Source organism: Equus quagga, chromosome 5, assembly GCF_021613505.1.
Source record: "Equus quagga isolate Etosha38 chromosome 5, UCLA_HA_Equagga_1.0, whole genome shotgun sequence".
NCBI lineage: Eukaryota > Metazoa > Chordata > Mammalia > Perissodactyla > Equidae > Equus > Equus quagga.
Window position 1 is genome coordinate 13,070,415 of NC_060271.1, and position 21,100 is coordinate 13,091,514.

The 21,100-nt window shown below is 38.6% G+C and overlaps 1 protein-coding gene across 2 annotated transcripts in view; it reads left to right on the forward strand.

The window, feature by feature from the left end:
* Window positions 1-21,100, forward strand: part of TESK2 (testis associated actin remodelling kinase 2) — a 129,585-nt gene that overhangs the window by 72,709 nt on the left and 35,776 nt on the right. The window lies entirely within an intron of this gene.

A 21,100-nucleotide genomic window follows, 5' to 3' on the forward strand; every position in this document is an offset into this window, starting at 1 on the left:
TTCCATAGGGGCTGCACCAGTTTGCATTCCCATCAGTGGTGTATGAGAGTTCCCTTTTCTCTACATCCTCTCCAACACTTGTTATTTCTTGACTTGTTAATTATACCATTCTGATGGCCATGAGGTGATATCTCATTGTAGTTTTTTTTTCTTGCTTTTTCTCCCCACATACCCCCAGTACATAGTTGTATATTTTAGTTGTGGGTCCTTCTAGTTGTGGCATGTGGGATGCTACCTCGGCATGGCCTGACAAGTGGTGCCATGTCCGTGCTCAGGATCTAAGCCTCAGTGGAGCGCACAAACTTAACCACTCGGCCATGGGGCCAGCCCCCTCATTGTAGTTTTGATTTGCATTTCCTAATAATTAGTATTGTTGAACATCTTTTCATATGCCTGTTGTCCATCTCCATGCCTTTTTTGGGAAAATGTTCAGATTTTTTGGCTTTTTTTTTTTAAGATTGGCCCTCAGCTAACATCTGTTGCCAGTCTTTTTTTTTTGCTTCTTCTTCCCAAAGCCCCACAGTACATAGTGTATATTCTAGTTGTAGATCCTTCCAGTTCTGCTGTGTGTGACACTGCCTCAGCATGGCTTGATGAGCGGTGCTAGGTCCATGCTAAGGATCCGAACCAGCGAAACCCTGGGCCTCCAAAGCAGAGCGTGTGAACTTAACCACTCGACCATGGGGCCAGCCCCTTTTTGCCCATTTTTAAATTGCGTTGTCAGTTTTTTTGTTGTTGAGGTGTACGAGTTCTTTATATATTTTGGTATTAACCTCTTATCAGATATATGGTTTGCAAATATCTTCTCACAGTGATTAGGTTGTCTTTTCATTTTGTCGATGGTTTCCTTTGCTGTGCAGAAGCTTTTTAGTTTGACGTAGTCCCATTTGTTTATTTTTTTCCTTTGTTTCCCTTGCCTGGTCAGACATGGTATTTGAAAGTATGCTGCTAAGACTGATGTTGAAGAATGTTCTACCTATGTTTTCTTCTAGAAGTTTTATGGTTTCAGGTCTTACTTTCAAGTCTTAAATCCATTTTGAGTTAATTTTTGTTTATGATATAAGATAATAGTCTACTTTCATTCTTTTGCATGTGCTGTCAAGTTTTACCAACACCATTTATTGAAGAGACTTTCCTTTCTCTATTGTATGTTCTTGGCACCCTTGTTGAAGAGATGTGTGGGTTTATTTCTGGGCTCTTGATTCTGTTCCATTGATCTGCGTATCTGTTTTTGTGCTAGTACCATGCTGTTTTGATTACTATAGCTTTGTAGTATATTTTGAAATCAGGGAGTGTGATACCTCCATCTTTGTTTTTTTTTTCTCAAGATTCCTTTAGCTATTTGTGGTCTTTTGTTGTTCCATATAAATTTTAGAATTCTTTGTTCTATTTCTATGAAAAATATCATTGGAACTTTGATAGGGATTGCATTGAGTCTGTAGTTTGCTTTAGGAAGTATGGACATTTTAGCTATGTTAATTCTTCCAATCCAAGAGCACAGAATATCTTTCCATTTCTTTGTGTCGTCTTCAATTTCTTTCAATAGTGTTTTTTTTCCTACTGTTTCTCCCCGAATCCCCCCAGTACATAGTTATATATTTTTCTTGTGGGTCCTTCTAGCTGTGGCATGTGGGATGCTGTCTCAGCGTGGCCTGATGAGTGGTGCCATGTCCGCACCCAGGATCCGAACCGGCGAAACCCTGGGCCGCCAAAGTGGAGTGCATGAACTTAACCACTCGGCCATGGGGTTGACCCCTCAATAGTGTTTTATAGTTTTCAGCGTAGAGCTCATTCACCTCTTTGGTTAAATATATTCCTAAGTATTTTATTCTTTTTGTTGCAGTTGTAAATGGGGTTGTATTCTTACTTTCTCTTTCTGCTACTTTGTTGTTAGTGTATAGAGATGCAACTGATTTTTGTATGTTGATTTTGTATCCTGCAACTTCACGATATTCATTTATTATTTTTAAAAGTTTTTTTGGTGTATTCTTTAGGGTTTTCTATATATACAATCGTGTCATCTGCAAATAGTGACAGTTTCACTTCTTCTTTTCCAATTTGGATCCTTTCTATTTCTTTTTCTTGCCCAATTGCTCTGGCTGTAACTTCCAATACTATGTTAAATAAAAGTGGTGAAAGTGGGCATCCCTGTCTGGTTTCTGTTCTTAAAGGGATAGCTTTCAGTTTTTCTCCGTTGAGTACAATGTTAGCTGCTGGTTTGTCCCTGCATCTTTAGAATAAATCCCACCTGTTCATGGTGTATGATCTTTTTAATGTATTGTTGTGTTTAATTTGCTAGAATTTTGTTGAGGATTTTTGCATTGATGTTCATCAGTGATATTGGCCTGTAATTTTATTTTTTTGTGTTTTCCTTGTCTGTTTTTGGTATCAGGATAATGTTTGCCTCATAGAATGATTTAGGATGCTTCCCCTCCTCTTCAGTTTTTTTGAAGAATTTGAGAAGGATGGGTATTAAGTCTTCTTTGAATGTTTGGTAGAGGGGCCAGCCCAGTGGCATAGTGGTTAAGTTCATGTGCTCTGCAACAGCAGCCTGGGGTTTGCAGGTTAGGATCCTGGGTGTGGACCTACGTACCGCTCATCAAACCATGCTGTGGTGGCATCCCATATATAAAATAGAGGAAAATGGGCACTGATGGTAGCTCAGGGCTAATCTTCTTCAGCAAAAAGAGGAAGATTGGCAATGGATGTTAGCTCAGGGCCAAGCTTCCTCATCAAAAAAAGAAAAAGTTTGGTAGCATTCACCAGGGAAGCCATCTGGTCCTAGACTTTTGGGGGGAGGTTTTTGATTATTGTTTCAGTCTTGCTACTGGTGATTGATCTATTCTTCTATTCTCTATTTCTCTATTTCTTCTTGATTCAGTTTTGGAAGATTATATGATTCTGAGAATTTATCAATTTCTCTAGATTATCCAATTTGTTGGTGTATCACTTTTCATAGTATTCTCTTACAATCCTTTGTATTTCTGAGGTGTCCGTGTAATTGCTCCTCTTTCATTTCTGATTTTATTTATTTGAGCCTTCTCTCTTTTTTTCTTGGTGAGTCTAGCTAAATAAAGGTTTGTCCATTTGTTTATCTTTTCAAAGAAGCAGCTCTTGGTTCCATTGTTTTTTTTCCTATTGTTTTTTAAGTCTCTGTTTCATTTAATTCTGCTGTGATTTTTATTATTTCCTTCCTTCTACTGATTTTGGGCTTTGTTTGTTTTTCTTTTTCTAGTTCCTTCAGATGCACTGTTTGTTTATTTGGGATTTTTCTTATGAGGTAGGCCTGAATTGCTATAAACTTCCCTCTTAGAACCATTTTTGCTGTATCCCACTAATTTTGGCATGTCATATTTTCATTTTCATTTATCTCCAGGTATATTTTGATTTCTCCTTTGACCTAATAGTTGTTCAGTAGCATTTTTTTGAATCTCCACATGTTCGTGGCTTTTCCAGTTTTCTTCCTGTACTTGATTTCTAGTTTCATAATGCTCTGGTCAGAAAAGATGGTTGGTATTATTTCAGCCTTCTTAAATTTATTGAGACTTGTTTTGTGGCCTCATATGTGATCTATCCTGGAGAATGTTCCACCTACATTTGAAAAGAATGTGTATTCTGCGGTTTTTAAATATATATATTTACTAAGTCCATCTGATCTAATGTGTCATTTAAGGCCAGTGTTTCCTTATTGATCCTCTGTTTTGATGATCTATCCGTTGGTGTAAGTGGAGTGTTAAAGTCCCCTACTATTATTGTGTTGCTGTCTATTTCTCCTTTTATGTCTGTTAATAATTGCTTTATATATTTAGGCGCTCCTATGTTGGGTGCATAGGTATTTACAAGTGTTATATCCTCTTGTTGGATCATTCCCTTTGTCATTATCTAGTGCCCTTCTTTGTCTCTTATTACAGTTTTTATTTTAAAGTCTATTTTCTCTGATATAAGTATTGCTACCCCAACTTTCTTTTCAGTGCCATTTGCATGGAATTTCTTTTTTCCATCCCTTCACTTTCAGTTTATGAGTGTCTTTAGTTCTGAAGTGTGTCTCTTGTATGCAGCATATATGTGGGTCTTGTTTTTTTATCCAATTGGCCACCCTGTGTCTTTTGATTGGACCATTTAGTCCATTGACATTTATAATAGCTATTGATAAGTATGTACTTATTGTCATTTTGTTACTTTCTTTTCTCAATGTTTTAGTAGTTCTTTTCTGTTCCTTTCTTCTCTTGCTCTCTTCCCTTGTGGTTTGATGGCTGCCTTTACTATTATATTTGGGCTCCTTTCTCTTAATTTTTTGTATATTTATTATAGCTTTCTGGTTTGTGCTTACCATGAGGTTCATATGTAATAACCTATGTAAACAGCAACCTGTATTAAGTTGATGATGTCTTAAGTTTGACCTCTTGCTAAAAGCTCTACTCTTTTTTAAAAAATTTTTTAAAAGATTTTATTTTTCCTTTTTCTCCCCAAAGCCCTCTGGCACATAGTTGTATATTTTTAGTTGTGGGTCCTTCTAGTTCTGGCATGTGGGACACTGCCTCAGCATGGCTTGATGAGCAGTGCCATGTCCGTGACCAGGATCTGAACCAGTGAAACCCTGGGCCACCAAAGCAGAGCACATGAACTTAACCACTTGGCCATGGGGCCGGCCCCAAAGCTCTACTCTTTTACTCCCCTCCTCCCACATTTTATGTTTTTGATATCATATGTAACCTCTTTTTTGTGTGTGTATCTGTTAACCTCTTATCTTGGAAATAGATAATTTTAGTACTTTTGTCTTTTGATCTTCATATTAGCTTCATAGGTGGTTGATCTGCTACCTTTACTGTATATGTGCCTTTATCAGTGATTTTATTATTATTTTTGATATTTTTCTTATTCCTATTTATGATCTTTTCTGTTCCACTTAAATAAGTCCCTTTAGCATTTCTTGTAGGGCTGGTTTATTGGTGATAAAGTCCTTTAGTTTTTGCTTGTGTGGAAAACTCTTTATCTCTCCTTCCATTCTGAATGAAAACCTTGCCAGGTAGAGTATTCTTGGCTGTAGATTTTTTCCTTTCAGCACTTTAAATATATTGTGCCACTACCTTCTAGCCCCTACAACAGCCAGATTGAACTTTAAAAAGGTAAATCAGATATCACTATCTGCCCTGCTTAATTTCTTTCTGTGACTTTTCGTTACCCTTTAAATAAAATCCAAACTCTGGGCTTAGATGTAGTACAAGACCTTAAGTGATTTGACCTACCTGCCTCTCTGATCTTATTTCTGATCATAGTCCTTTATCTTATACCATTCTCTCCACCCTCATTGGCCTTTTTGTTTCTCAAATACACCAACTTCTTTCCCACTTCAGGATCTTTGTACTTACTTTTCCTTTTTCCTATAATGTCTTTATCCCAGAATCATATGGTATGCTTCTGATGAGATATCCCCTCTTCGAAGAGACCTTTGTTGACTAGCCTGTCTAATATAGCCCTCCATGTCACTATTTATGCCCTCATTCTGCTTTGTCTTCATAACTCCTACCATTTTTAAAAATATCTTGTTCATTTATTTGTTTATTTATTGTTTGTAGCCTCTAGTATAGTGTGAACTCCCTGCAGCTGCAACTTTATCTTGTTCACCATTGTATTACCAATGCCTATAGAACAGTATCTATAGAAGCAGATACCAATTAGAAGCAAGCCAGTTTGCGTCACAGAAACCTACAAAAGCTCAGGAACTGAAGGTGGGTCTCAGGCTTGGGCTGAAAACAGGATTAATGTAAGCCTTTTAAGGGGTGTAAACTGGACCTGCAGGTCACCATCCTCACTCATTTCAGCTAATCAGTTAACTCTCACCCACCTCGACAAGAGATCAGTTTTATTTTTGGAGAAAAATGAACCAGGGATGCTTCAAACTGGGGGTAAGCATCTAACATGACGGAAGATAGAGAAGGAATGCCATAGTGAGAAAGAGGGAGGTGAAGGGATAGTGCCTGCATACTGAATGGAGGCTCTTGAGACTTCTAGTCCTCTTCTATCACTTGGCTCTCAGGCAGGCAGGAAACATCTCCATCCCACTCTCACCCCCACCACCTGCCAGGAAATTGGTGGATTTGGAGAAATTGCATAGCTCCAAGTAAAAGAAGAAAGCTTTAAAAAGTAACCATCAAAAAACCTTGTAGTTATTATCTTTTAGGAGGTTAGAGAAGTATTGTATACTATTCATGGCACAAGAATAGTATACAATAAAATGGATATAATTAGAGAACCACACAGATTCCTAAAAATTGAAAAATATGATAAATAAAACCATTTGAATAGAAAGTCAAGTAGATAAAGTTGAGGAAATCATCTATTAATAGAGAAAAATCAAAGATGGAAAATAAGAAAGAAAAGATAAGAAAATTAAAGGATCAATCCAAGAAGTCTATTTTTGACTAATACAAGAACATTTTTTAGAACTGAAGGGCATGAACTTCTAGACTGAAAGGGCCTACTAAGTGCCCAGCAGAATTAATGAAAAAGGACGCACCCCAGAGAATATCATTATGAAACTTTAGAATATAGGTAATAAAAATAAGACTCTAAACACTTCCACAGAGGAAAAAATAAAACAAAACAGATCCTATACAAAGGATTAAAAATTAAAATGGTATTAGACTTCTCAACACTAGCTCTGGAAGCTAGACCAACAGAACAGTGCTTTCTGAGAGAAAATTATTTCCTACTTTAAATTCTATATCCAGCCAAACTGTCAGTCAAGCATGAGGGTGGAATAAAGACATTTTCAGACATGCAAGATTTTGAAAATTTGCCTCTCGTGCCCTTTCTTAGGAAGCTGCTGGAGAATGTGTCCCATCAAAACAAGGGGGTAAACAAAACAGCAAAATAAAAGTAAAACGGAAGGCATAAGATCTAGAAAGAAATGGGTAGGGGCCAGCCCAGTGGCGCAGCGGTTAAGTGCACACGTTCCACTTCTCAGTGGCCCGGGGTTCACCGGTTCGGCTCCCAGGTGCGGACATGGCACTGCTTGGCAAGCCATGCTGTGGTAGGCATCCCACATATAGAGTAGAGGAAGATGGACACGATGTTAGCTCAGGGTCAGGCTTCCTCAGCAAAAAGAGGAGTACTGACAGTAGTTAGCTCAGGGCTAATCTTCCTCAAAAAAAAAAAAAAAGAAAGAAAAAGAAATGGGTAGAAAGATGATAGCAAATCCCAGGGTGACTGCTAGGCAATAATCTAGAGAATAAGCACTTCAAACTGGAGTGGAAGAATCAAGAGCTCCAGGAGAGATGTTTGAGGGAAGAATTTAGGGATTTCCAGATGTGTTTGGCAGGGCGGAAATTCATATTCAGAAAAATTTTACCCTTCTGTTGGAGGCTTTGGGAAGAATTAGTCGTAGGCATGTAATAACTAAGCAAATTAGAAATTAGGCAAAACACACAAAAATTGTGCAAGAAATAAAATGTGATCATAATACACTAGTTGGCCTAATAATGATTATAATTAGTCATGATAATGTAAATGCTGAATCTTGATTTGTTTCTCCTGAAAATTGGTTTTACCAAAAATTGTCTTATCACAATATTGGAAGGGAAGTAATTTAAGAGGGCTGGATCCTCAGCCTCCACACTGGAAAGGCAGTAGAAGGTCAGAAATAGTAGTATGTTAGCTAGAGCTATGATGATAAATAGAAGAAACAGCTAAAAGAGTTGAAAGTGGTTCCCTCCTGGGAATAGGATTCAGTGGCGGTATGGGTAGGCCAGGGGACTGTTATTTTTTTACCTATTTGAAGCTATGTGAGTGTATAACTGATGAAAATTAAGTTGGGAAGCTGTTGTGGTAATCTAGAGAGAGCTGATGGTGGCTCAGTCTGTGTGGTAGCAGTGAAGGTGGAGAGAAGTAGTGGGATTCTGGATATTTTTGAAAGTAAAGGCAATGGGATTTCCTAATGGATTGAGTGTGAGATATTAGCACAAGGGAAGGAGGAGTCAAGGATGACTCTTACTTGGATTTTTGACTTGAGCAACTGGGTTCTAGAATTGTCAGTAAACTACGCTGGAGAAGACTGCATGGGGGACACATTTAGGGGAGGGGAGATTGGGAGATTCCAAATTGGCAGTTGGATAACAAGTCTGAAATTCAGAAGAGAGGTTTAGGATGGTTGTCTTTCTTAGGGGACCGTAGGCAAATTATGTAACCTCCGTATCCTCGGTTTTCTCATCTGTGAAATAGAGAGTAACAATAGTAGTACTGTACCAGGTTGATGGGAGAATTAAATTAGATAATGTACATAAAGAACTTATCACAGTACAAGGCAGTAAATCTTAACTATTATCATTTTTTTTCTGCTTTATCTCCCCAAACCCCCTGCACATAGTTGTATATCTTAGTTGCAGGTCCTTCTCGTTGTGGCATGTGGGACACAGCCTCAACGTGGCCTGACGAGCGGTGCCATGTCCGAGCCCAGGATCCGAACTGGCAAAACCCTGGGCTGCTGCAGTGGAGGTTGTGAACTTAACCACTCGACCACGGGGCCAGCCCCTACTATTATCATTTTTATTACTGTTATTATCATAATCATCTGAAGCATCATATATTGAGGCTGTATAGAATTTTAAAGCTTAAGAGTTAAGAATTCAGTCCTGACTCTGGCATTTGCTAGTTGTGTGACCTTGGGCAAGCCACTTAATCTCTCTTCAGTGTTCTTATTTGTAAAATGGAGATAATAATAGTACCTATCACATAATGTTTTCATAATAATTAAATGAGGTAATCCCTGTAAAGTACTTAGAACAGTGTCTGACACATCGTAAGTGCTCGATAAATATTATCCATCATTATTGTTATTTGTCTGTGAACTCCTTGAAGAAGGGGACATCATGTTTATTTCTATAGTCCCTTCTTAATCCCCTTTTGCTTGGCACTGTGTTTAGTATTTTGTGACAGGCAGTAAAAGTTTTAAGTGTTCTGTTTATCTATGGAGAGCACAAATCTTGCACATAGTAATTTCTTGATACATTGTTAGATTGAATTGTTCTCTTTCCTCTATACATTTCTTCCACTTTGGGAGAAGGAGAAGAAATAAATCATTGTAAGAGTGTTGTTTCAGAAGTGTGCTCACATAAATTGAAGTTTGTGTTTATATTTTGCTATTTTGGTGTGAGTTTATCCTCTTGGAATAAAGGATAAATTTAGGAAGGCGGAAGAAGCTTTTTCAGTGCTTAAGGAGACAATGTAGATACTTGGATTTGTGGATATTCGTTCTCTTCTGAACTTCCTCGATTTTTTTTTTTTTAAGATTTTATTTTCTTTTCCTTTTTCTCCCCAAAGCCCCCCGGTACATAGTTGTATATTTTAGTTATGGATCCTTCTAGTTGTGGCATGTGGGACGCTGCCTCAGCGTGGTTTGATGAGCAGTGCCATGTCCGCGCCCAGGATTCGAACTGACGAAACACTGGGCCACCTGCAGCGGAGCGCGTGAACTCAACCACTCGGCCACGGGGCCAGCCCCCTTCCTCGATTTTTTTTTAAAAAAGCATTTTGGAAACATTTAAAGTCACCGCATGTTTATATATTAATAGTTCTGCCATTGTCAGGAGACTTGGTATTTGCTGCTTGCATGGCAGTTTTGAACAATGTGATTTAAAAATTTTCTGTGAAATAAAGAAAATACTTACAGAATAAATTCATTCTTAGTTTCAGTTTATTGAGAATCAGTTATTCAAGATAGAGGATATTTGTTTTTCTCTCAGAAATCTAGGATGTTTTTCATGAAATTGGTTTAATATTTATAAGCCAGCAGATCTAATTTCAACTTTTTAGATTTTTATATAGTTTCACTAAAAAAAAGTAAAATTAGACCATGAACTTGATTGGTCTTGTTGTTATTTTATATGTAGTGCTATTGACATGATCTAGTGATGCTGAGCAATGTTTATTTTCCCTTTAGCTATGTTAAAATTGGACAGAAACCATGGACAGAAAAGAGAAAGCTAGACTGAACCAGCTCTGTTTAGTGTCACCTGATAGAGGCTCTGGTGGTTAATGTCTGTTCAGCTGAGTTTTCCTTATGAGTTCTCAGATCTAGGACCCAGCACAACCAGTTTTCCATGATGTAATACCTCTAAAACACGTTTGACCTGCAGCAAGCCTTTCCCAAGGATGTTACTGCTTTTTTTATGGGTCTAGATTCGTAGCTCTTTGGGGACTTGAGATCTGAGCCATTGCCCTTTCTTCTCCTTTTTGGTTATTGGTTATTTCTAGGCCAAGAGAGTGATGGTATGTTTGTTTTATTTGGGAGTAAAATGCAAAGCAGTTCATTTTAGTGGCACATGTTAAAGCTTAGTGGAATCTGGTGGAGTATGTTGTAGGGTCTCTCCTAAAATTATGGGAGGAAATCAGATAAAAATACATCAAAACTTCTGGAAAAACTTTTTTTAAAAAAGTAAACCAATCTGAGTAGGTTTCAGATATAGACCTTTTAGAAAGCTAATTAATATAAAAATCATGCCACATTTTAGTATTCTGGTATAGGTTTATTTCAGGCCTCTTAATTGTTTTTACTGTAACTTTGGAGTGAGACATTTTTCTAGAAAGACCAGGACAAGTCAGAAGAAATCCTACAGTATGGATGCTGCTTATTGCTCAAAGTTGGCGGTAGAAAGGCTTGTAAAGCAAACCAGCTAGATTTTCACTGGTTTACAGATAAGCAGTTCTTTTTTCTGAATCAAAAATGAAGTTATTATTGAACAACTGGCCTTTTTTCTTCCATACCCATTGTCACAGAACAAAACATAGCCTTTGAAACCAAACAGATCCAGATTCCAGTACCTTCTCCAGCCTTTGTCAAGTAACTTAAATGCTCTCAACCTCATTTTCCTAGATGATAAAATGAGGGTAATTTCATCTCAGGTGATATATATAAAATACCTAGCACAGTTTCCAGGTATATTGTAGGTGAGCAATAAGTAGAAATTTTTTTGGACAGCTTTGTTATAATGGCCACAGAACTCTTACTAGGTCCTGTTACGCAGTATTGAGGAGGCCCAGCTGTAACAGTAGTGTCAGTGTTTTTTCTCAGAATGAGGACAGCTGGATGTGTTTTAGACTGCTGTCACACCTCTCCCTCACTCTTCTGTTTAGGTAGTAAACTTTTGAGGAGGGACAGCATTTAAACTTTAGTGTTTAACTCTGAGCTTTATACAGAACTGTGAGCTCAGGAGATATTTGACGGTCCGGATGTAAATGCCACTGAGGAACATAATAATGTTATTTTCCTTATGCTTGTTTAGAAAGAGTCAAAGCCCCAAGTCTGTCCTCAATCTGCGAACATTATAACTTAGGATAGTGAGCATGAATTTTTTTTGAGTATGTATCTGTTATTAGTTTTCTATGCCTGCCATAGCAAATTACCACAAATCTAGGGGCTTAAAATTACAGCACAAATTTGTTACTTACAGTTCTAGCTCAGAAGTCTAGATCAGAAGTCTGACATGGGTCTAACTGGGCTAAAATCAAGGTACTTGGAGGGCTGTGTTCCTTTCTGGAGGCTCTAAAGTAGAATCTATTTCCTTACTATTTTTTTTTTTTTAAATGGAATGAGCATTTTTTTTTTTAAAGATTTTATTTTTTTCCTTTTTCTCCCCAAAGCCCCCCGGTACATAGTTGTATATTCTTTGTTGTGGTATGTGGGACGCTGCCTCAGCGCGGTGTGATGAGCAGTGCCATGTCCACGCCCATGATTCGAACCAACGAAACACTGGACCGCCTGCAGCGGAGCGCGCGAACTTAACCACTCGGCCATGGGGCCAGCCCCACTATTTCCTTACTTTTTTCAGCTTCTAGCGGCTGCTTGTAGCCTCCTTCCATCTTCAAAGCCAGCAATGACTGGTTGAGTCTTTTGCACGCTGTGTCCCTCTGATACTAACTCTTCTGCCTCCTTCTTCCATCTTTGAGGACCCATTGTGATGACATTAGACCCACCTTGATAATCCAGGATAATCTCCTTATTTTAAAGTCAGCTCTTCAGCAACCTTCATTTCATCTACAACTTTCATTCATTTCCCTTGCACATAACATAATATATTTATAGGTTTGGGAAAATAGGACGTGGATTTCTTTGGACATTTGCCTACCCTAGTATCCCATTAGGAAGACATTTTTGAGCATGTTCTCAGGTGCTACTGTTAACCCATATTAAATATTAGTAAAACTCAATTTCTCTTTTTTATATAAAAATAATATAAGTAAAAATTCTGGTTTTCTTCCCACACTTTAATGGATAATCTTGCTCATTCCCCATTTTGGAGACTGGCTGATAGTAGGGTCTGGGAAAGGTTCTGCCTTGGAATAAGAACTTTAACTTTTAATTGAATTTAGTAAATATTTCTTGAGCTCTAACTATGAACAAGGCAGTGTTTTAGGTATCATAGAGACACAAAACTACATGGTGTGTTTAGTCCAGGTGGGCTAACTACTGTAGTAAACATCTTAAAATTGTATTGGCCTAACTTGTTTCTTATTCCAGTCCAGTGCATGTTGGGTGGAGGTAGAAGGGGAGCTCTTTTTCACCTAGGACAGGGCCTCAGATTCTTTCACTGGGTTTTCTGCATCTGCTGGTGGATGACGGGAGAAAGTGTGGAGGATGGTGTTGAGGTGTTTATGGGACAGGCCTAGAAATGACATAATCACTTCTGCCCCTATACCACTGACCAGAACTCCATGTCATAGACACTGGGAAATATAGTCTGCTTCAGGAGGAAAAGGGAAGCAGTTTAGTGAACAAGGAACCATTCTCTTCCTTCACATAAGATCCTCGCCCTCAAGAACCCTCTACTTTAGTGGAAGAGGCATAGATAAAACTTCATGTAGAAGGCAGGCCTCATAAATGCTACAATAGAGGGTTAAATAGAGTGATATGAATGTATGGAGAAGAGAAAGATTAACTTTGATTAGAAAGATTAGGGAAATATTTGAAATTATGTCTCTGAGTTAGGAATTATTATAACCACCCTCAAAGGCTATTTTAAGAACTAAATGATTTAATATGTAGCAGTGCCTGGCACACTAAATGATATGTAAATGTTTGGTGCTGTTGTTGTTGTTGTTGTTGTTATTATTTGGAGATGTTCTTGAATTGAGTTTTTAAGGATTGGTAGAGCTTTGAAAAATGAGTTCCTGACGGACTCATTCTAGCAACAGTAGGAAAGTGGGAGAATTCAGGACACATTTAGGAGTGGCAAGTTATATGACTAAAACATAGAGAATGAAGGTGGATGTAATAGGAGATAAAGTAAGAGGTTTGAGTTAGATCATTCAGACTCCTGAATAACATGCTAAGGAATTTGAACCTTGAGAGGGGCCGTGAGCTGCCACAAAAACTTTTTGAGTAGCTAGTAGATTCTTAAGGGAAACGATTATGTCTCGTTCATTTTTATGTATTTTTCTATAACTACATGGAGAGGTAACATGACGTTGTGGTTAAGAGCATAGACTCTGGAACCCACTGTTTAGGTTTGACTCTCCTGGCTTTGCCACTTATTAGCTGTATGATTTTGGGCAAGTTGCTTAATTTCTCTGACCTCGGTTTCTTTATCAATATGATTAGGATAATAAAAGTACTACTTCATTGGATTATTGTGAGGATTAAATGAATTAAATGAGTATAATGTAAAGCGCTTAGAACAATGCCTGCATAAGAAGTGCTTTTTAAGAATTAGTTTTTATCAGGGGCTGGTCCGGTGGCATAGTGGTTAAGTTCACATGCTCTGCTTGGGTGGCCCAGGGTTTTCATGTTCAGATCCCAGGCATGGGCCTAGCACCGCTTGTCAAGCCACACTGTGGCAGCATCCCACATAAAATAGCGGAAGATTGGCACAGATGTTAGCTCAGCAACAATCTTCCTCAAGCAAAAAGAGGAGGATTGGCAACAGTTGTCAGGTCAGGGCCAATCTTACTCACCAAAAAAAAAAAAGAGGAAAAAAAAAATTAGTTGTTATCGTAAACATTACCAGGGCCTGGCACATAGTAGACACTCAATATTTTTTTGAGTGGTCAGAGTTGTGTTTTAAATTTACCCAGCAAGTATTTATATACTGTCATATGCCAGGCAAGAAAATGCTTTAAGGAGCTTATGGTATAGTAGAGGACATATAAGGCATGTTATAAAACATAGTTAAAAGTAGGAAATGATGATGCTATAGGAGAGTGGTATAGATGGAATGCCTTGGTAGTACAGAAGCAGGCTAGTTCAGAAATACTTCTACTTAGAGAGAGTCAAATTTGTTTTGTGGGAAAGCAAGTATTTGGGTTGGGCTTTTGAGGATGAGTAGAATCTAATTATGTGGAAATGAAGGGAGGGGCATTCTAAGTAGTGGGAACAGCCTGAGAAAAGGGAAAGGTGTGGAAAAGCATGGTTATGACACTTTATGGGGAATGGTAAATCATGCTACAGGGAGGACTGAGACAAATTAAGTCTCTGGTCAAAGTCTAGTTTACCTGTAGTATCAGAGTTGGGAGTTTCCTTTCGTAGTCTTACTAACTTTAGAGTAGTGATCAGCTGTCTTTGTCTAGACTGAGCCTTGCTAGTCAATGTATGGTCCATGGACCAAGTAGCATCAGCATCACCTGGGAGCTTATTAGAAATTCAGACTCTTAGGACCCTTCTGACCTATTGAATCACAGTCTGCAATTCACATGATTCCTAGGTGATTTGTTTCAACATTAAAATTTAGGAAGCTCTGGTCTGAAAAACAAAAGTAACCCTCCCTACTTCTCAACATGAATGTGTGTAATATGAAACTAAAAATAAAGTTGAGTAATTACTCACTCTCAAGCACGTACATTAAGAAAGTCCTTCCTTCCTGAGCTAAGTAATTCTAGCTGGCATGATTTTGGGTGGTGGTAGTGAGGAATAAGAATTATTTAGAAGGAAATGTTTTTTAGCTCCTGTCTCATACCAAAAAAGATTTGAGGCTTCATCCACAAGTTAGATTTTGATATAATCAGCAATAAAAATGTCAGTGAAAACTTATTATTGATATTAAATGCTTTCCTCTGCATATATCACTTCCCTATTAAGGATGAATAATATTTCCCTTTTAAAGTATATTGTTTATAGCAACTGGAGTGATTAACTCTGCTCAAGCTCTTCTTCCAATAAAAAGCTAATGCCTGTCTCAGCTTGCCAGCTCTGTGACACCATTTTGGATGTGGTAGTGGTGGAAAGGAGATGAGGTTGAGGAGGTCAGGCAGAAAAGTCTCGCATAGAAGGAGAGATGTGTGACACCACTGTGATGTGGTGATGTGAGTAGGGGGTGGGGAAGAAGGCAGATGGAAAACTGTCTCATGAAGCCAATGCCTGCCTGAGTGTGCTATCTGTGACACTTCTGGGGATGACGTGGTCATAGTGATGGTGGGTTTAGAGGGAAGGGAAGTTAGGGTGTATCACACCCACAGCAGGGCTTTTCAGCTTCTTGGAAACCCATGACTTTAGAATGTAGCCATTGTTTTGCTGCTGGAATACTATTGCTTAGCTTCTATATAAAAAAATTTTTTTTTGAGGAAGATTAGCCCTGAGCTGACATCTGCTGCCAATCTTCCTCTTTTTGCCGAGGAAGACTGACCTAACATCCGTGCCCATCTTCCTCTACTTTATATGTGGGACACCTACCACAGCATGGCTTGCCGAACCAGCGAACCTCGGGCCGCCGAAGCGGAACATCTGCACTTAACCACTGTGCAACCGGGCCGGCCCCTGTATAAATATTTGATTAAAGAAAATAAATACCTCTTAGCTTTCCAGCCTTGTACCTACCTCGAGATATTTTTTTTTCTCTTGGTGAGGAAGAGTGGCCCTGAGCTAACTCTGTTGCCAATCTTCCCCTTTTTGTTTGAAGAAGATTGTCCCTGAGCTAACATCTGTGCCCATCTTCCTCTATTTTGTATGTGGCATCTCACCACAGCATGGCTTGATGAGTGGTGTGTGGGTCCGCGCCTGGGATCTGAACCCACAAACCCTAGGCCGCTAAAGCAGAGCACATGAACTAACCACACTGCCACTGAGCTGGCCCTAAATATTTTTGTCATATAAAATGAATTTACATTGTGAAGTTAATTTGGTGATAATTGCTTTTTCATTCAAGTATTGCTTGTTTAGCATCTTATGTGCAAAGCATTATATGTCAGGCACTATATATAGAAACAAAGGAGAAAAGATCTGTACTCTTAAAAACCTTTCTTATATTAGAGTCCAGAACAGGAGTCAGCAATGTTAAAAGAAGAATAGCTAACATTTTCTAGTGCTCATTATGTTTCATGAGCCTGAGTTATCTCATTTCATCTTCACAGTAATTCAATAACCATATAAGTTAGGTAATATTAATATTCCCATTTTGCATGTGATAAACTGAAAAACAGAGAAGTCATCAGTAAATGGCAGAGCCAGGATTCAAATCCAAGCTGTCTGACTCCAGACGCTGGACCACTTCACTTCTGCTTATGAGCTGTCTTTCAAAGGAGGGTGAAAAATGCTAGCAGTACTGGGGGAGTAGGGATGTAGAGGGAAAGAGAGGAAAGGAGGGAGGGAGGGAGGGAGCAGGAAGGAGGTGGAGGGAGAGGATTAATGCTAACTGAGGGCGTCTAGGAGATCATTATAGGGGAGATGAGATTTTAGCTGATCCTGGAAGGATGATTTTCAGTAAGTAGTCTTCCAACTCAGGGAGGAGCTTGAACTTAACGTTTCCAGGTCATAAAAACCATTCATGCCATTCAACAAATCTTTACTGAGAGCTTGCTTACTGTGTGCCAGATAGTATCTAGGTACTAGAAATGCAGAGATAAACAAAACTCTGGATCTTCCACAGTAAGGAAAGTTATAAAAGACTGATGCGGGCAGAAGACAGATTAGAATGAGTTTAGGAATGAATGAAGATTAAAGAAATGTGGATAGTGAATTTAGTCTACTCTTTAAGTTTGGTAACAAATGAAAAGAGTGCATTAGGATCATACTTTAGGGAGAGGAGCAAGGGAAGCATTTTTTTTTAAGATGGGGGAAATTTGAGTATCTTTGTAGGATGGCACTAGAGGAGAGGGAGAGATGGGTGATGAATAAGGCTCATGGGAAAATGTAAGGTTCCAAAGATAAGTTGGAGCAGAACAAGGAAAGTTTTAAATGCTGTGGTAAAGAATTTTGACATTATTCTATAGGCAGAAGGGAGCACTGAAGGTTTATGAAGAAGGGAATGACATATTTTGTATTTTGAAAAGGTAACCCTAATAGCCATGTATGGGATGGCATAATCTAGGATCATTAATAATGAAAAAATAAAAGTCACTAACCTTTATTTGAGCATGGGCTAGAGATTGCTAAACACTGTACCCGAAATATCCCATTGAATCCTTCTAACAGCTCTTTAAGGTAGTGTTATTTCCAGGTCCATTTTTGCAGATGAGGAAATTGAGATTTATAAAGATTAACTAACTCACCCAAAGTTTCCTAGGTGGAAATGGATAGATCCCTATGTTCTACTGCTAGCATCAGCAAACTGTTTCTGTAAAGGACTGGATAGTAAATGTTTTAGTCTCTGCAAGCCATACAGTCTCTGTCACAGCTATTCAACTCTACTGTTGTAGCACAAGAGCAGCCATCGGTAGTACCATGGCTGTGTCCTAGTGAAAAGTGATAAAAACAAGGAGTGGGCCATAGTTAGCTAACCCCTGCTAGTGCCCATTATAGTTTGGAAAGCCGTAATGGAGGAAGAAATGTAGCTTATCGTGTTTTACTTTACCTCTTTTTGCTATGGTGGGGTAGTGGGAATAGACTCATTCTCTAGAGGCATTCTACTTCACTCAGTTTCTTTTCACTGAACAATCATTTACTGAGTGTGCATACTATTTGCTACAGACTGTTAGGAGCTGTGAGCACAGGGAAGAATTCTTAGGTAGGGATACCATTTAATCTCAAAGAAGCATCCTTTCTGTAAGAGGCTCACTAGAAACAGTTATTTTTGCATACAATTTAACCACATTCTGCAAAATACCCACTTAACTTTTTATTCCAATTGCCTTCCAACAGTATGACCCTTAGAATGACAGTTCTGTGAGATCAGGGACTTTGTTTTATTCACTGTCCTGTCCCTAATGCCTTGCACATAGTAGCCACTCAATAAATAATTGTTTAGTAAATGAGTGGCATACTGACTCTCATAATTCCAATGATTGGGAAGTTGTATAAACACTTAGAGAAGAGTGACCTATTTTAAAGATGCCTGTGCAACTGCAGCTTGCCTAAATGGGTTGTCTTCTCATTCATCTTTCCCAGATTTCTTCTGCTCCAGTGCAGCTTACTCTCTTTTAATCACCTAGTTTCTGATGTTAGCTGAAACTCTCAGTGCTCTGTCTGCATAGCATATAGACACTGTGCGGTGCTGGCCAGAAACATTCAGCGTTCCAGATTCTGTCTTTAGCACTCTGTGTTACTTATGTTCATGATTCTTTAGACTTTACCTGCCCCACGTTCCTCCCACTCACTCTCTGTTTTAGGTAGTGAGTTTCATAGTAAAGAAACTGACATGAATGAAGTTAAATGTCCCACTTTTACAAAGCAGGGAGTGGAGGTAGGGACAAGGGTTGGAGAGTGGAGAGGAGAGTAGCCTAATAGAAACCAGCTTTTCTGCCCAGCCACCCATGACCAAATTTGATTCTTTGATTCTAAGGTATAATTATGATAATTGCGTATATATTTTTGAACTCTTAAGTATGTACTATGTACTTAACTATGTTCACTGTGCTGTGGACATTACATTCATTATTTCGTTCAGTCTTTCCAACAATCATATGTACTGGACACAATCTATTACAGAGAGGGAAACTAATGCTTGCCTAGTAAAGAGTGGGGGTGGGATCTGAACCCATACCCTCTAACTTCAGAGCCCTTTTAACTACTCTACTATCTCACTTCCCATTTCTTCCCAAGCCAGAGGTAAATTTCAACTAGTCGTTGGAGCCTGCATCCTATTTTCAGTACTGCTTAGATCTTTCCTTAAGTTCTTTCCTTTCTCAAGTTGCCGTTAAGTCTCCGGATGTACTTAGAGAAAACCAGTGGTCCAGAAACCACCTCTTGGAGAAACTCTGAAATTTCCACATTAGTAATTTTGGTTGAAGCAGCACGTCTTTAAAACTTTGCTGTTATATTATAGCCAACCAGGCAATCTCCCTCACTCAGTTTCTTTTCACTCAACAATCATTTACTGAGTGTGCATACTATTTACTAGGCACTGTTAGGTGCTGTGAACAGAAGGAAGAAAATGACCTGGACTCTGCCTTCAGGGAACTTTATGGTCCTTTTCAGCACAGGCACTGCTGTGCCTTCACTTTGACTTGTAGTCAATCTTTGCCCATTTCTTTGCTCTTCTAAACTAGAACTTACTTGAGACTTGGGTATTGTTAATGAGACTTCTTCTTGGCAACCCAAACCCCAATTGTCACTGGCTTTATGACATTTATCTTCTCCCACGTTATGATCATCATCAATCATGACCACTGATTTTTGGGTTTTATTTAAAAATTATTTTTACATATAAATATAAGCTGTTGGTTGAAAAAAACTTGAAATATAATGTAAGTGTGTACACTAAAGAATAAAAATCACTCTTTACCGCCTCAGTACCATTTATTATTAGTGCTTCTAGACATTTTCTATTAATATACAGTTTTTTACACAAAGAGAATTTGTAGCTCAGTGTTTTCATTTAACAATATATTTTGGATATCTTCCCATATCAGTGCATAAAGATCTATTTCATTCTTTGCTTTTTTTTTTTTTAATGCATTTTCTTTTTTTTTTTTTAAGATTTTATTTTTTTCCTTTTTCTCCCCAAAGCCCCCTGGTAACACAGTTGTATATTCTTCGTTGTGGGTCCTTCTAGTTGTGGCATGTGGTACACCACCTCAGCGTGACTTGATGAGCAGTGCCATGTCCGCGCCCAGGATTCGAACCAACGAAACACTGGGCCGCCTGCAGCAGAGCACGCGAACTTAACCACTTGGCCACGGGGCCAGCCCTACTTCATTCTTTTCAATGGCTATATAGTATTCCAAATCTATAAACATACCATAAATATTTGACCAGTCGTTTTTTTTTTTTTTTTCTGTTTTTTCTTTCTGCTTTTTCTTCCCAAATCCCCCCAGTACATAGTTGTATATTCTAGTTGTGGGTCCTTCTAGTTGTGGCATGTGGATGCCACCTCAGCGTGGCCTGATGGGTGGTGCCATGTCTGTGCCCAGGATCCGAACCAGCGAAGCCCTGGGCTGCTGCAGCAGAGCACACAAACTTCACTCGGCCACGGGGCTGTCCCCTGACCAGTCTTTTATGGGTGTTTAGATTCATATAAACTGCTGACATAGATGTCCTTTTACATGTATTTTTGCTTGCCCAAATTGAGTATATTTGTAAGATAAATTCCAAGAAGTGGAATTGTTGGAGCAGATGAAACTTTTACTAGATATGATCAATTACCCTTCGAAAAAGTTGTGCCAAGTACTCAATAGTGTTTCCTGTTCCTGTTTCCTCACCTTCTGGACAAGACTGAGCATTATCAATCTTAATCTTTATTCGTTTGATAGATTTAAAAAGCAGTATCTCCTTGTTTTAATGTACATATCTTTAATTGTGAATGAATTAGAGCACATTTTGATATTTTTATTAGCCATTTATCCTTATTTTTCTGTGGATTATGTACGTATCTTTTGCTTATTTTTCTATTGGGTTCTTTTTTTTGTCGCGTATTTGGAAAAGTTCTTTTTATATTAAGGAAGTCAGTCTTTTGTCATCCAGCAAATGTGGGCTCCCTCCACCCCAGTTTGTTGTTTATAATTTACAGACTTTCAGATTGGGTAGTCCAACCTACTTACTTTCTTTCTTTTTTTTTTTTTTGAGGAAGATTAGCCCTGAGCTAACATCTGCCACCAATCCTCCTCTTTTCGCTGAGGAAGACTGGCCCTGAGCTAACATCCATGCCCATCTTCCTCTACTTTATACGTGGGACACCTACCACAGTATGGCTTTTGCCAAGTGGCACCATGTCCGCACCTGGGATCCGAACCAACGAACCCT